This window comes from Cupressus sempervirens, chromosome 4 (genome assembly GCF_028749045.1).
Source record: "Cupressus sempervirens isolate cs-2001-9-10 chromosome 4, ASM2874904v1, whole genome shotgun sequence".
Taxonomy (NCBI): Eukaryota; Viridiplantae; Streptophyta; class Pinopsida; order Cupressales; family Cupressaceae; genus Cupressus; species Cupressus sempervirens.
The window spans coordinates 234,212,151-234,226,564 of NC_143121.1; the positions used below are offsets into that span (position 1 = coordinate 234,212,151).

The 14,414-nt window shown below is 35.9% G+C and overlaps 1 pseudogene; it reads left to right on the plus strand.

Moving 5' to 3' along the window:
- The first annotated feature begins 9,233 nt into the window (after positions 1 to 9,233).
- On the plus strand, positions 9,234 to 9,751 carry LOC149560878 (cytochrome P450 78A4 pseudogene; annotated as a pseudogene).
- The last annotated feature ends 4,663 nt before the right edge of the window (positions 9,752 to 14,414 follow it).

Sequence of the window (14,414 nt, forward strand, 5' to 3'; positions counted from 1 at the left end):
ATAAGCACACAAAAAACAACCAGAATTTACACCAAAACCTAGAGACGCAAACAACTAGAAAAATTGCCCAGACAAGCAACTAGCACACTAGTACCAGAACCAGCACACCAGCACAACAACCAACACCTCTCCAAAAAAACTAGCCACAACAAGGGAACTTATGACTTTCCTTTTAATTTAGTGTCCCCCTTACACGATTGAAGGTTCATATCTAAAGGGGGAGAAAAAGGCTTAGTTTTCTTTCTTTTTACTGAAATCCAATAGTCCTCTACCTTCGCGGCCTCAGCAATCCAAGCCCTAGAAGAACAGTGGAGCCCAGGGGAAACAGAAGCCACAACAATCTCCCTAGGGGAACCAGAAGATGACTAGCCCCTAGGAAGAGCATCCAAAATAGGGGTAGAGGCCAGAGAGAGAATAGGTTCCAAAGTTGAATTCTGGACATCCTTCTCTACCATGGACACCAAATGATCACCAAAAGTATCCTGAGCCATAGGTTCCATAGGTGCAACCAAGGATTTTCATACTGTATAGTGCACAGAAGAGGCCCTTGACCACCAAGAAGGTGGTTACCTTGATTTGGTCTTCCCAGCAATACAATGAGTAGCAACGTGACCTATCATGTGACAATTTTTGCAACAAAAAGGGATACCTTCGTAATCCAACATTGGAGTCCAAGAGCCCCTCAAGGAATCCAAGAAAATCTCCTTAGGAAGGACCTTAGAAACATCCAACTCTACAAGAATTCATGCAGATGTCGAATGGAAAATATCTGAAGTGTCAGAATCCACATGTAAAAAATTACCAATAGCATTCCCAATAGTTTCAAAAATAGAATCTTGCCAAAGATGCATTGGGAGATTTGGAAGTTGAACCTAGATAGGGAACTTGTTAAAGGATTCAGTGAGTGGATCAAAATCCATATGCCATGGTTTACCCATAAGAGGATAACTACCCTACCAAGAAAAACTGTTTTCACACAAAATAGTCTTCTTTTCTTTAGTACTTTCAAACTTAGCTATAAAGAAACCTTTTTTAGTTGGAAAGATGTGGACATTATTATCTATTATTGTTTCCCAATGCTAAAAGATCCAAGCATGAAGATCACCAAGAGAGGGCCGAAAACATCGAAAGTGAATATTTAACAAAATTGTTTATCAACTGAAAATAGTACAATTTAAAAATATTATTTATTAATATTAATTAATATGTAGGTGTTCAATTTTTAGATTTTAAAAAGTAATGTTATTATTTAGGTAAGCTTAATGGCTATAATTTGAAGTGTGTCCATAATTTGAAAACTCATAATCAGAAGAAGTCGAGCTCACATTAAAAATTATCTCATTCTACTAACTACAGTGCAACATGTTCAGTTCCAACAAAAAAATGTAATGAAAGATTGCAAAGAGAATAAATGAATAACAACATATAAAAAGTAAATTGATTATTGATAAAACCTAAATAGCAAGATAACAACAAAGGTGAAAATATTAGAAACAAAAAGAGAAAAAAATTAAAAAATCAAATAACAATAGGAATATTTTAAAATGAGGAGATCCAAAAAAAAAAAAAAAAACTTACTTGAGAATAGATCATATCATCAAAGTTCACTTGAAAATATTTATAAGATTCATGTTGTTAAATTTTATCATTAGATGATAAAACTATAAATTATTATGATTACAAAGTAAGATATCATCATTTCTCCTTTCTCTGATTTATGAACTTAGATTCTAGTTATGTTATGTGTTCACTAAAGAGATTAAATGTTCACCATATTAAAGTATAAACCTAAACTGAGCAAACCCTAATCTTTGTAACGGGAAAGAGTACTTAGAAAGGTACTTTTCCATCACTCTCCAAGCCAAACTCTTGTAGCTGGATAGATCTTGCCTTGTAACCTAAAAAATCAACTCTCCTACTCTTCAATAAGTACAATCAACAGTAAGGTTTTGTATGATAAATCATTGGGAATAAAACCATCACAATCTTGATGCATTTTAGCTTAGGTTCCACCCCTGCTGCTATCACATCTGATCCCAAGGTGGCTCGAGAGTTGCTTATCTCTATCAATTTCTTAGACAGGTCGCTCAAGTAATCTACCCAATAGCTCATGTTCGATAGAGCAATTGGGTTTACTCCAAACGGTGAATACTAGAGAATGCTTCCCTAGATTTTTGCCACCCATCTCTTTGTTCCCCGCAAGATAGACACCCATGAGCTTAGCCAACAAGCGAATTCCTTGGTCATGCTGAGCAACATTCATGACTAGTATGTTTCTAGTGACATTGTGCGGCTGGGCCTCCATTTGCAACCAGAGACACTAAACATTATCATGGGCAGCATTTTCGGGTGGAGGTTTGATATCTGCGGTGAGAGTGAGGAAGTGAAGAATCTGAGAGAGATCGTGGAGTAGGGATTTGAGCTTTCTGTGGCCTTCAACTGGGTCGACCATCTTCCCTAGCCCATATTTCTCGATCCCCTCTGCATCCACTCCCATTGCCAAACCCTCATCCCACACGTGAGTGGATGCGTGAAGAACATCATCGAGGAGGACCGACTCAAAGATAACGATCACGGTACCATCGACGTTGATTTTGTGGATGTTCTCTTTTCTCTGAATGGAGAGGATAAGTTGGATGACAAAGACATGATCTCTATTCTTTGGGTATGATTGCATCTTTTTATTCTTGAATCCCATTCCATGATCTTCTTTTCTGCAATTAATCATTGCTTGCTGTTGCAGGAAATGATATTTAGATGCACTAACACCACAGTGCTACTGATAGAGTGGACAATGGGGGAGATGGTACTAAACTTGGTGTTAGTGTAGTTTTTTATTTTTCCTATTTTGCTAGGTTTTTTCTACACTTTTAACAATCTTGCTTAGGTTAATAAAGCATGTCTTATTAGGTGAATGGTTGTGAGGTGTCACCTTCCTACATGTGAGCATCCATTAGCTATCTTGGGAAGATACTTTGATATCTTTAGTCCGATAGATGGTTGCTCCTCATTGGTTGGTGTTGTCTCCTCCTTGCTCTTCCTAGCCTAAATAAGCATGCTACCTGGCTTGTATTTGCATCTCTTGTTTTTTGCATCCTCTTAATGTTATTTTTCTTCTAGCATTTGCATTACTCTCTTGGAGACTAACTCTGTGTTGCTATTTTGATTTTGTATCATTTGCATTCATAGTTTAGATATTTATTCTTTGCACTAGTTTTCTGGATTATTAATCTTTTCTAATTCTAATATGGTATCAGAGCTTTTCTATGTGCAAGAGTAGATTTTAGTTTCCTTATTTAAGAGATTTGGGGGGGTCAGGGGTAGGGGGGCTAATAAATTTTATTGTAGTTTTTTGAAAAATGAAGTATGCTCTTCTATTACATCTTTGGATGATCTTGAGAATCAGAAAAGTTTTGACAAAAACAATTTTTTTTTGAGGTTTCAATCTCAAATCTGACAACCAACTTACATATTTGAAGTTTTCAATTAGTATTGCAGGTTCTAGCATGCCATTGATGGACTTAGGAAGTTGATCCAGCATTTGCATTTCATATTTTGGTTGCTGGGGTTGTTTCTTGATTTTTGGAGCCATTTTTTACTGTTAAAGATGTTTGATTTACACTACAGCAACATCTTTTGTACATCAGCAAGAAAAATACTTTTTTCATTTTGTTTGCAATCCCGAAAAACCATCTGGGTATCTCTTAGATTTTGCATGTAATCTATATATTTTATAGGATCAAGTGTGGAAAGCTACATCCGTACCCCTCTCCATTGACAGTCGCAAATTTGAATGCAATTTTTAAATGACTCATTCTTACTCATACGAACTTCAATTTTGACGATTCTTGTTATGACCTTGGCTATTTTGTTGTGCTCTATCCACTAGTGGAGTTATTTTTTGATTTTCATGCATAAATTTTTTAGAAATTGTAGATTCTTGGCTGTAACTGTGCACAGTTCTCATTTTAAAAATTTTGGAGGATCATAACTTTCTCATATGACCTCGTATCGAGGTGATTTTTTTTTGAAAGTGAATGATTTTTTGAGTAGATCACAGTGGTGCTATTTGTTTCTTTGATTATTGTGCCTAAGTTTCACTTTCAACATATGCTCTTCATGAGGGTTTGTAATGCATTGAAATTAAGACCACTAAGTATTTCTTTCTAGTGGTAGTTGTAAACGCACTAAGATAAACTGCCAAATTATATTTTTTTGGGGGGGGTTCTTTGATTAAGTAAAAAGGGGGGGCATTGTCGTGGTTGGGTTCTCTTCTTTTTAGCATTTCTTCTCTGCATTTCTTCATGATGGATCAAACAAATATGCCCATCCTAACTCCATATAATTACTTTGAGTGGAAATCATACATGACAATTCAGTTAAGAAAAGTTGGATTAAATAGGATAACTATGGGAGTTCAAATTGAACGTGATAAAGATGAAGATAAGCCTAAGTGGTTTAACAAATGTGATGAGGCATATGGAATATTTTGTTTGTCTGTTTCTCTTGACTTGCTATTTCACATTGAGTCTTTGGATACACCAAATGAAGTATGGACAAAGCTAGAAACACTATTTGGCACACAAGATTCAATGAAGGGTCATATGTTGAAAAATGAATTAATTAGTTTAAGTCTGGGCAATCTCAACACAATCCAAGATTTCTTCACCAAATTGAAATCACTAAGGCTGCAGTTAAAACAATGTGGAATTGAAAAGAAAGATGAACAACTAATTCTTAGTATTCTCTCTAAGCTAAGTTCAGAATATTCTATGTTTGTCTCTACCTTCTATGCTACTAAGGGTGCACTTGGTACTCAATTCACCATGCCATCTCTAGATGATTTTTTTGTCAATCTCACTCGAGAATAGGACAAGCTAATCCAAATGGGCACTCTTAAGTCCTCTAAGTCACATGCCTTAGCAACCAACTAAGGCACAAAAGAACAAAAAGGACAAAGTAGTAACAACAATAGTAAGGATGAGAAACAAAATAATAGTGAGGAAAAGAAGGATCAGATACAAATTGCTTCAAAAGAAACTATTGATACCTCATCCTCTAAGGGTGATAAGCCTAAGAAAAAAAAGGTTAAATGTGCCTATTGTAAAAGATTCAGTCATGATGAACATAAATGTTTGAAGAAAAAACTTGATCACTTGACATACATTCTTGAGAAGAATAATATTAGTGTCCGTGATGCTATCAAACAAAGTTCTAATGGAAAGTCTAACAAGGCAAAAGAAAACAACAAGGGGAAAGGAAAGGGAAAGGCTCTTGTTGCAGTTTCTTCCTCACCATCCACTTAGGTTCTTAATTTGGGTGCTTCGCACCACATGGCTTCATCTAAGGGAGAACTTGCATCCTTGGAGCCATGTACTATGCCTTCTATTGTGATGGGTGATGACACTTCTATTGAGGTGTGTGGGAGAGGGTCTATTGATGTGGTGGACGGCACATTTCATGGTGTTCTTTGTGTACCCTCATTATCAACTAATCTCCTATCAATATACCAGATCACTCACACAGGTTTAGGCAAGCGGATTGAGTTCACTTCTGATTCAATGGAGATATGTGAGTTGCATACTAATTCTGTAGTTGCAGTTGGGAGAGCAGATCATCAGTCATGACTCTATCTATTTTCTCACTTTGTTCCTGATGCTCCTTCATCTGTTTTGCTCACCCACTCTAATGATGTGAGTAAATTATGGCATGAGCGGTTTGGCCATCTTAACTTCTGCTATTTGCATCAGCTCAACCACCAGAGCATGGTCACAGGGTTGCCTTCGGTTCAATTCTTAGGAGGTGTTTACCAAGGTTGCATTCTTGGTAAGCATCCTAAGGAAAATTTTGACAAAATTAAGGCATGGAGAGCTTCACAGATACTAGAGTTAGTTCACAGTGACTTGGCTCGTCCACTTCAACATCCTTCTTTTAGCAGGGCCCGATATGTCCTCATATTCATTGATGACCTTTCTCGATATACATGGGTGTACTTTCTCAAACAAAAGTCAAAGGTATTTGATCATTTTCAAGACTTCAAAATTTTTGTAGAAAAGCAATTTCGGAAAGCCATCAAGGTTTTGTGCACAGAAAATGGTGGTGAGTATGTCAACCATCGGTTTGAAAGATTTTGCACTTCAAAGGGGATTGATTTATAGCATTCAATTCCATACAATCCTCAGCAAAATGGTGTTGCAGAATAGAAGAATAGATCCTTGAATGAAATGGCAAACTGTATGATTCACTCTAGATCTCTTGCACCACAGTATTGGGCAGAAGCCATTAACTGTGCTTGTTATATCCAGAACCATGTTCCTCACCGAGCCTTGAAGGGAGTTACTCCTTTTGAATCTTGGAGTGGTCGAAAACCATCAGTTAAGCACTTTCGAGTTTTTCTCTCCCCTGCATGGGCCCACATTCCTACAAAGAAATGTAAGGTCTTGGATCTACAAAGTAGACCTTGCATATTTGTAGGTTATCCTGATGGTGTGAAGGGTTATCGGTTGCTCCACCCTACTACACATGAGTTGTTCATTGAGAGGAGTGTTCAGCTTAAGGAGGGATCTTCAAGCTCGCTTTCTATCACTTCTCCAACTCCTTCTACCTTGACATTAGAGTCACTTAGAATACGTGATCGATCTTATGATGAGTCAGATTCACCTGAACAGTCTTCTACCTCTACTTCTGATGCACAAAGTGATTCAGAGAATTCACCTCCTTCCTCTCCTAGTCATCATTCAGAGGTTAATGATTCCCCTCTAGATTCTCCATCTTCCTGTCCACTTTGGGCTAGACAGACCTTGCAGTCTGCAGGTGATTGGGTTGGGGATCCATTAGACACTGGGAAAACTCATTCACAATTCTAGGATGCTCCACATGTCTTCATTGCTACTGCTCATATCCATAGTCATTTCATGAGGCTTTAGGTATTCCTGAGTGGGATACAGCTATGCAGGAAGAGTATAGTTCCTTGATGAGGAACCACACTTGGGATCTTGTCCCTCTTCCTAAAAGAAGAAAATTTGTTCGATGTAAGTGGATCTATCAGAAAAAATTTGCAGCAGATGGGTCAGTTGACAAACACAAGGCTCGCTTGGTCGCCAAAGGATTCTCCCAGGTTCGTGGGATTGACTACTCTGAGACTTTTGCGCCAGTTGCCCGAATAAATTTCATTCAAATTGTTCTTGACATTGCTACAGCTAATCGTTGGGAAGTACATCAGATGGATGTGAAGAGTGCTTATCTTCATGGTTACCTTCATGAGGAGATCTACATGGAGCAGCCATAGGGCTTCCTTCAGGATTCTTCACTTTTGTGCCATCTTTGAAAGTTTCTCTATGGCCTCAAATAGGCTCCTCGGGCCTGGTATGCCAAGATGGACTCCTTCCTTCTATCAGTTGGGTTCACTCGGTGCCATTCTGATCCTAATGTTTACATTTTGCAATAGGGTGATTCACTTCTATTTTTGGTTTTGTATGTTGATGACTTGGTGATCACAAGAAGTTCTTCACCCACCATTAAGGCTATCAAAGTGGCCCTTTAGGATAGTTTTTTTATGATTGACTTGGTCTTGTTCAACTACTTTCTTGGGATTGAGATCCTTCAATCTTCTTCTGGAATCACCATCACACAATCCAAGTATGCTCTAGATTTACTCTAGAGGTTTCATATGGTTGACTGTAAGCCTGCTCTAACTCCCTTCCTTTCTAGAGTCAAAATTGAGGCTCAATGTTCTTCTCCACTTGTTGATGGCACTTTGTACCACCAACTTGTTGGGAGCCTCATTTATCTGACTCATACGAGACCTGACATCTCCTATGTTGTAGGTATGGTGTCTCAATTCATGTAGGAGCCCCATGAAATGCATTGGAAAGCAGCCAAGCAGATCCTTCACTACATTCAGGGTTCTCATAGTTGTGGGATTCACAACTTAGTAGGTATTGAGCTTGATTTGGTGGGCTACACAGATTCAGATTGGGCAAGTGATTCTGAGGATCGCAAGTCTACTTCAGGGTATAGCTTCTCACTTGGGTTAGGTCCTGTTTGTTGGTCGAGCAAAAAGAAGTCTGCTATTGCTCTATCTTCTGCTAAGGTTGAGTATCGGGGGGTTGTAAATGCTGCCACTGAGGCCATTTGGCTTCAACATCTTCTCACTAAATTTGGTATCTAGATTAGATGGCCATCAGTCATATTTTGTGACAACTAGAGTGCTATTCAGATCTCATGGAATCCGATTCATCATCAGCGGAAAATACACATAGAGGTCCACATGCACTACATCCAGGAGCTCATCCATAGTCATGTCATTGACCTTCGCTATTGCCTGACTTCGGAGCAAGTTGCTGATATCTTCACCAAACCCTTCACTGAGAACAACTTCCTTCATTTGCAAGCTTTGTTGGGGTGTTGGATGCTTCATCTTTTGGGGGGGCCTCTTCCTCTCACTTGAAATCCTGACTTTTTTTGGGGGGGTCTCTTTGCTCTCTCTTTTGGGAAATCTTATGTACATGGGTACTTCATCAGGATTGACTTGCCGGGACCCATTTCTACATCCACCTAAGCTTCGCTTATGGGGGGGTGTTAGTGTAGTTTTTTATTTTTTCTATTTTGCTAGGTTTTTCCTACACTTTTAATAATCTTGCTTAGGTTAATAAAGCATGTCTTATTAGGTGAATGGTTGTGAGGTGTCACCTTCTTATATGTGAGCGTCCATTAGCTATCTTTGAAAGATACTTTGCTATCTTTAGTCCGATAGATGATTGCTCCTCATTAGTTGGTGTTGCCACCTCCTCCCTCTTCCTAGCCTATATAAGCATGCTACCTGGCTTGTATTTGCATCTCTTATTTTTTGCATCCTCTTAATGCTATTTTGCTTCTAGCATTTGCATTACTCTCTTGGAGACTAACTCTATGTTGCTATTTTTATTTTGTATCATTTGCATTCATAGTTTAGATATTTATTCTTTGCACTAGTTTTTTGGGTTATTAATCTTTTCAGATTCTAACACTCGGGAGCTCAAAGGAAGATCTAGGAGGAACTCGACATTGTGGCGGGAAAGAGCAGGACCGTGAGGGACTCGGACATATGCAAACTGCCATATGTGCAGGCGGTGGTGAAGGAGACGCTGAGAATGCACCCACCCGGGCCACTCCCTTCATGGGCCAGACTCTCCATTCGAGACACCAATCTGGGAGACCATGGGAAGTTGTGCGTGCCGGCCGGTACCACGGCCATGGTGAACATGTGGTCGATTACACACGACCCCCCCATCTGGGATTCCCCGGACCAGTTCCAAACATAGAGGTTTGTGGAGTCCGAGGGAGGTGAGAATGTGGACGTGAGGGGAAACGATCTGAGGCTTGCACCGTTTGGGGCTGGCCGTCGGGTGTGCCCAGGAAAGGCTCTGGGTCTTTCCACCGTCAATCTCTGGGTGGCCAAACTGATGCACCATTTCCACTGGGCTCAACACGAGCAGCACCCCGTGGACCTGTCCGTGGTGCTCAAGCCGTCCTGCGACATGGTACACCCGCTTCATGCCGTTCCTGTTCTCAGGGTTGATCTCAAATAACTCTGAGGAGGAATCAGTGTCCGTCCTCTCTTTCTTTCTTTTCGTGTGTGTGTAATTATAGTGGTTTGCTAATCTATTTCCAGCATGAACAAATTATTTCTGCTCGCTATGACCGCAACTATCAGTCATATCGTGTTCTGTTATCTTCTACTGCTCCTTCCCGTGCAGGAAATTTCAGCTGACCAATCGAATTTATTTGCCCCTTCACAAGTTGTACGATTTTAGTTGATAAACATCTTTTTTAGGGTTTTCTGTATGGAATGTTATTAATCAATAATAATAGTGGGAGTTTCGATAAAATTCTTGGCTGCTCTTATTGTATCATGCTATATTTCTTCTGACTAGCTCAGTATGCAGAGAATTTCACAAATTTGCCGGGTTATTCTGATTAAATGACTTCATACTATGTTCCATGCACGAAGTGCTTTTGCTGTGAATGGTTCTCTTTATTTACTGGGGTTGGTGCTTTTTGCTGTGAATGGTTCTCTTTATCTACTAGGGTTGAGTTATTGATTCCAAGCGAGGGCGAATAAGTAGAACCGTTCCTATCCGCGGCCACTTAATTTTCTCTCTTAGATGTTTCAAATTCACTCTGCAAGATTTATTTTGGGAACAAACTCTTTTCGACTTTAGCTTATAGAATGCTTTTTAATTTTAAAAACTAATATACATTAATTCATAAAGTCATATTTGTTTTACACACCATGCATGATTGTTTAGTTGATTTGAATTTCCCGCTGCAATGATTAATGATTAATTATTATTCGATTACTTACACCTTTTTTATTTAATGATAAATTACAATATGATTTGAAGTGTAAATTTGCAAATATATGACATTAAATTAAAATTTTGACATCTAGTATTAACAATTATATAAAAAATGGTAAAAAAATAGTAGTTATTGGTAATCTCAAATATTAAAAATTTCTAACAGTTGTTCACAAAATCCACCATTCTAATAATTTTCTGATAATTTTTTGACTATTTTTAAGTGCCCTCTATTTGCAATATTGATTCTTCTTATTTATTTGAAAACCAAAAATAGTTTAATCTTAATAACAATATCACAATTTGATTTGATGTAGAAAATGTCTACTTGTTAAATTTGTTTTTGTCCTCCTAAATTTGTTTACCATATTTAATGCCATTTTATATTATTACATACTACAAATAGAATTTTCAATACAATATTACTCATATTACTTATTCAAGGAAGAGTGAGTTTATTATATGTTTGTTGAATAATTCTTTGAATGTGGATTAATATAGCTTGCATGTTTAATGTTTATTTTAAAGCTTCCAAGTTTTGTGGAATCAAGAGCAAGATATCTTACAAAATAATGTTAGCTTCTAGAAAGTTGTAATGGTTCTCATTCTACATCTGGATGATAGTTGGTTCACACATTTTTTTTTTATAATTCATATTGTATTCAAGAGATTTTTATACAATCAACTTTCTTATTTATGAAGTGATGTTTAGTTGTGTGATCAAAAATATCAAAACTATGATTGAATAATAGTTTGAATAAATTCTAGTGATCTATACATGCGAGACCCAGACGTATTTTCTATCATATCATGTTATGTTTAACATCTAAGGAGATTAGGATCAACTATAAAGATATTCTAAAATTTCAATCTCCTACTATTATTTTTGTCTTAATAGTGTCAAAACGACCATGAGTCTATGACACAAGGAGTATCATTGTTATCAATTTTCAGGTCCCTTTAATGTTGATTTCCAAGATGTGAATCTTGATCAAGAAGTTCAGGAATTTTTTAAGCCCCTCCTCCTTAAATAGATAATTTAGACTTCTAAGCTACAAATTATTATTGTATTGTATATGAATATCATCCTATGCCCACACATCCAAACATAAAGTGTAATTATGTTTCCATAACACATATAGTGCAAAAATTTGAAGTTCTTTCATTCAATTTTTTCTTAGATACTACCCATCTACTTTCATACTTAAGATTATGAAAACTAGTTTTCAATTGTACAATTAGAAGTCCAACCACCCTTAATTAAATCATTAAGTAGAATTTTTAATAATATTCCCTCAACAAATTAAAGCATTCAATATAGTACTTTTTTTCTTGTCAACCTTTTTTTTTTGTAAGGTAGCTTATTAGGTTTTTCACATAAAAAATCTATTATTTCTTCACTATTTTTGGAATAAACATGAAAATTGATTTCCTACTCAATCGGTCACTTATTATACTTTATTAGAGTCTTTTTAATATAATTTAATTGCTATTCAACAAGTCTTATTAATATAATTTAATTCCTATTCAACAATAATTTTGAGCCAAATTAGATGAGAGAAAAGACACTAAGTAAATAAAATTTTAGAGGACAAAAGAAATAAATATCTATTGGCATCATGTAAAATAATTTATAGCATTCCATATTTCACAATTTCTAGTGCAATCTATGAGCTACATATATAGGGATGTTGATTAATAAATTTAAAAAAAAATATTATAAAATTATTCTATGAATAACTAGCCCAAAATGTTGTAGATGACATTAATTCAAGACATGAAAATTAATATATTCTCTTGCATTGCATTGTGAAACTAACAAGCTAAACATGTTCTATTTAATAGGCTCTCTTAAAATAGGATTCATCCTTAATTCCTTGCAAATAATCCCTCTGAATTGTGTCTCCTTCTCTATATCTTACACAATGTTTTAATTTATTGTAATTCAAAAATGATGTCATGAGAATATTACTCGGTTTATGATTGGATCAACTAGGTAAACTATTTCCAATCTAAAACTTAAATTTCCATTTTATTTTTGTGCCAACAAAACATGCCTATAGGGGTGTGTGATTTGTTTTGTGAGTAAAGGAGGATTAGTTATTATTTTTAGGAAATGTTTTAGTTAAGAAAAAATAAATAGAAAAGGTCTCTGTAAAGTGGGAAAAAATTGATGATATATCTTTTATACTTATACATAGGGTAGATTAAAAATTGAGTTGATGGGGATCCTATTACTTATTAGGCTAGAGTATTACTAGGATGGGTGACCTCCCAAGAAGTCCCAATGCTTCACCTCTATGAGCATCACCTAGATCCAATGACTAATAAGTGTTTAAATTATTCTCATGAGAGATGGATTCATGTTGAATCACTACTCATGAAACATGGGTCAATGAGTTTGACTCAAAAATGACCGTTAAATCCTGATAGCAATATCACAATTAGAAATATATGTTAAGTTATATTCCCTCTATAAAAGAAGTTAAGGTAGAGGTGTTCTCTTTTGAATGGGAGAAATCACCAGGCCCAAATGGTTTTCTTAAGTTCTTTTTCTAAAACTTTACCCGTATGGTCTCTTTAGATGTTCATGATGTTGTTAAGGAGTTTTTTGTTACTCAATCTTTTCTTAAGGAAATAATTTCCACTTCTATTTCACTCATCCCTAAGCATCATGGTGTTAATTCTTTTTATTGTTTTAGACCTATAATAATTTGTAATTCTATGTATAAATTTTCATCCAATGTTCTTGTTACAAGTATTTATATATCTAATTAAAATTATGTCAGCTTAGTATAATGGGTTTGTTAAATGGAGATATAGATCCATGACTCGAATATTATTATTCATAAAAATATCCATTCCCTAGAAGCTTTGAATAATTAGGGATTCATAATAAAATGTTAATTTTTTAAGGAATATGATAGAGAGGACTTGCTTTTCCTAGGTAAAATTCTTAATGCTTTCAGATTTTTGTAGAGGTTGATTAAAAAAATTATTCAGTTGATCTTCACCTCTTCAGTTGCATTGATTGTTAATCGGAACTCTTCTAAATTTTTCAAACCCTTGAGGGGTTTAAGACACATGCATGTTATCTCCCCTATCTTGTCTTCTATAATGATTGGGGTCGTGGGCATCATATTAGAAGATTTGAGCAAGAAGAAAAGATTAAGATCCAAAACCCTCTTCTATTTCAAAATGTTATTCACATGAATAATTTTTTTATGTCACCAATTTTATATGTGAGAATTCTATCAAGGAAGCTAGAAAATTAAAGTTGGACTTATTTATTTAATTTTTCATATAGGCCATCCTACAATATTTACTTTTCCCTATGATAGGGAAATATATTACAACTCATCCGCTATACTCAAAAGATAGGATCAATTGTCAAGATTATGAGGGCATAAGAAAGTGTATCATAGATATAGGTCATCATATTTTCCAAGAACTAAAAAGAGGAGTCTTAAATAATTGCATATGAGAATCCGACGACTCCTTAGAGAGTCCAATGATAAAAAAAACTAACTAATAATTACTGAAATCAAAGAACAATACTTGAGAAAAAATAAATAAGAAAGATTTGAGAATTCTACGAGCCTTAGATTCCCATGTATAAAGGTACCAGTTTTGATTAATAGAAAATTAAAACAATATAAAACTAATAACATCATTATAAAATATACATTTTAAAATCTACTATGAAGTCTAATCAGTTTTTATTTTGTTGAAAAATTCAATTAGGAAGGCCTTCAAAAAATTATGGCAATAGAAGAAATCTAGATCCTATTTCCTTATTCATTATTTTCTAGATGCAAAATATAGGCTTGACCTCTCAAGAAGCCTATACCAACCCAAAATTGAATAAAAAATATAGGCTTGGTCTCTTGAGGGTGTGCATAAAGGGGAAGGCTTAGGTGTGAGGCCCACAAATCAGCCCCCTTAATTACTAGGCGGATAAGGTGGGCCCCAACTATTGATGATAGAATAAGGTAGGGCTAGGGAAATATGAAATTTGTAAAATTGAAGATTTAAGCCCTAGTATAAAATAGTATAACTTTTGTTCTTATTTCT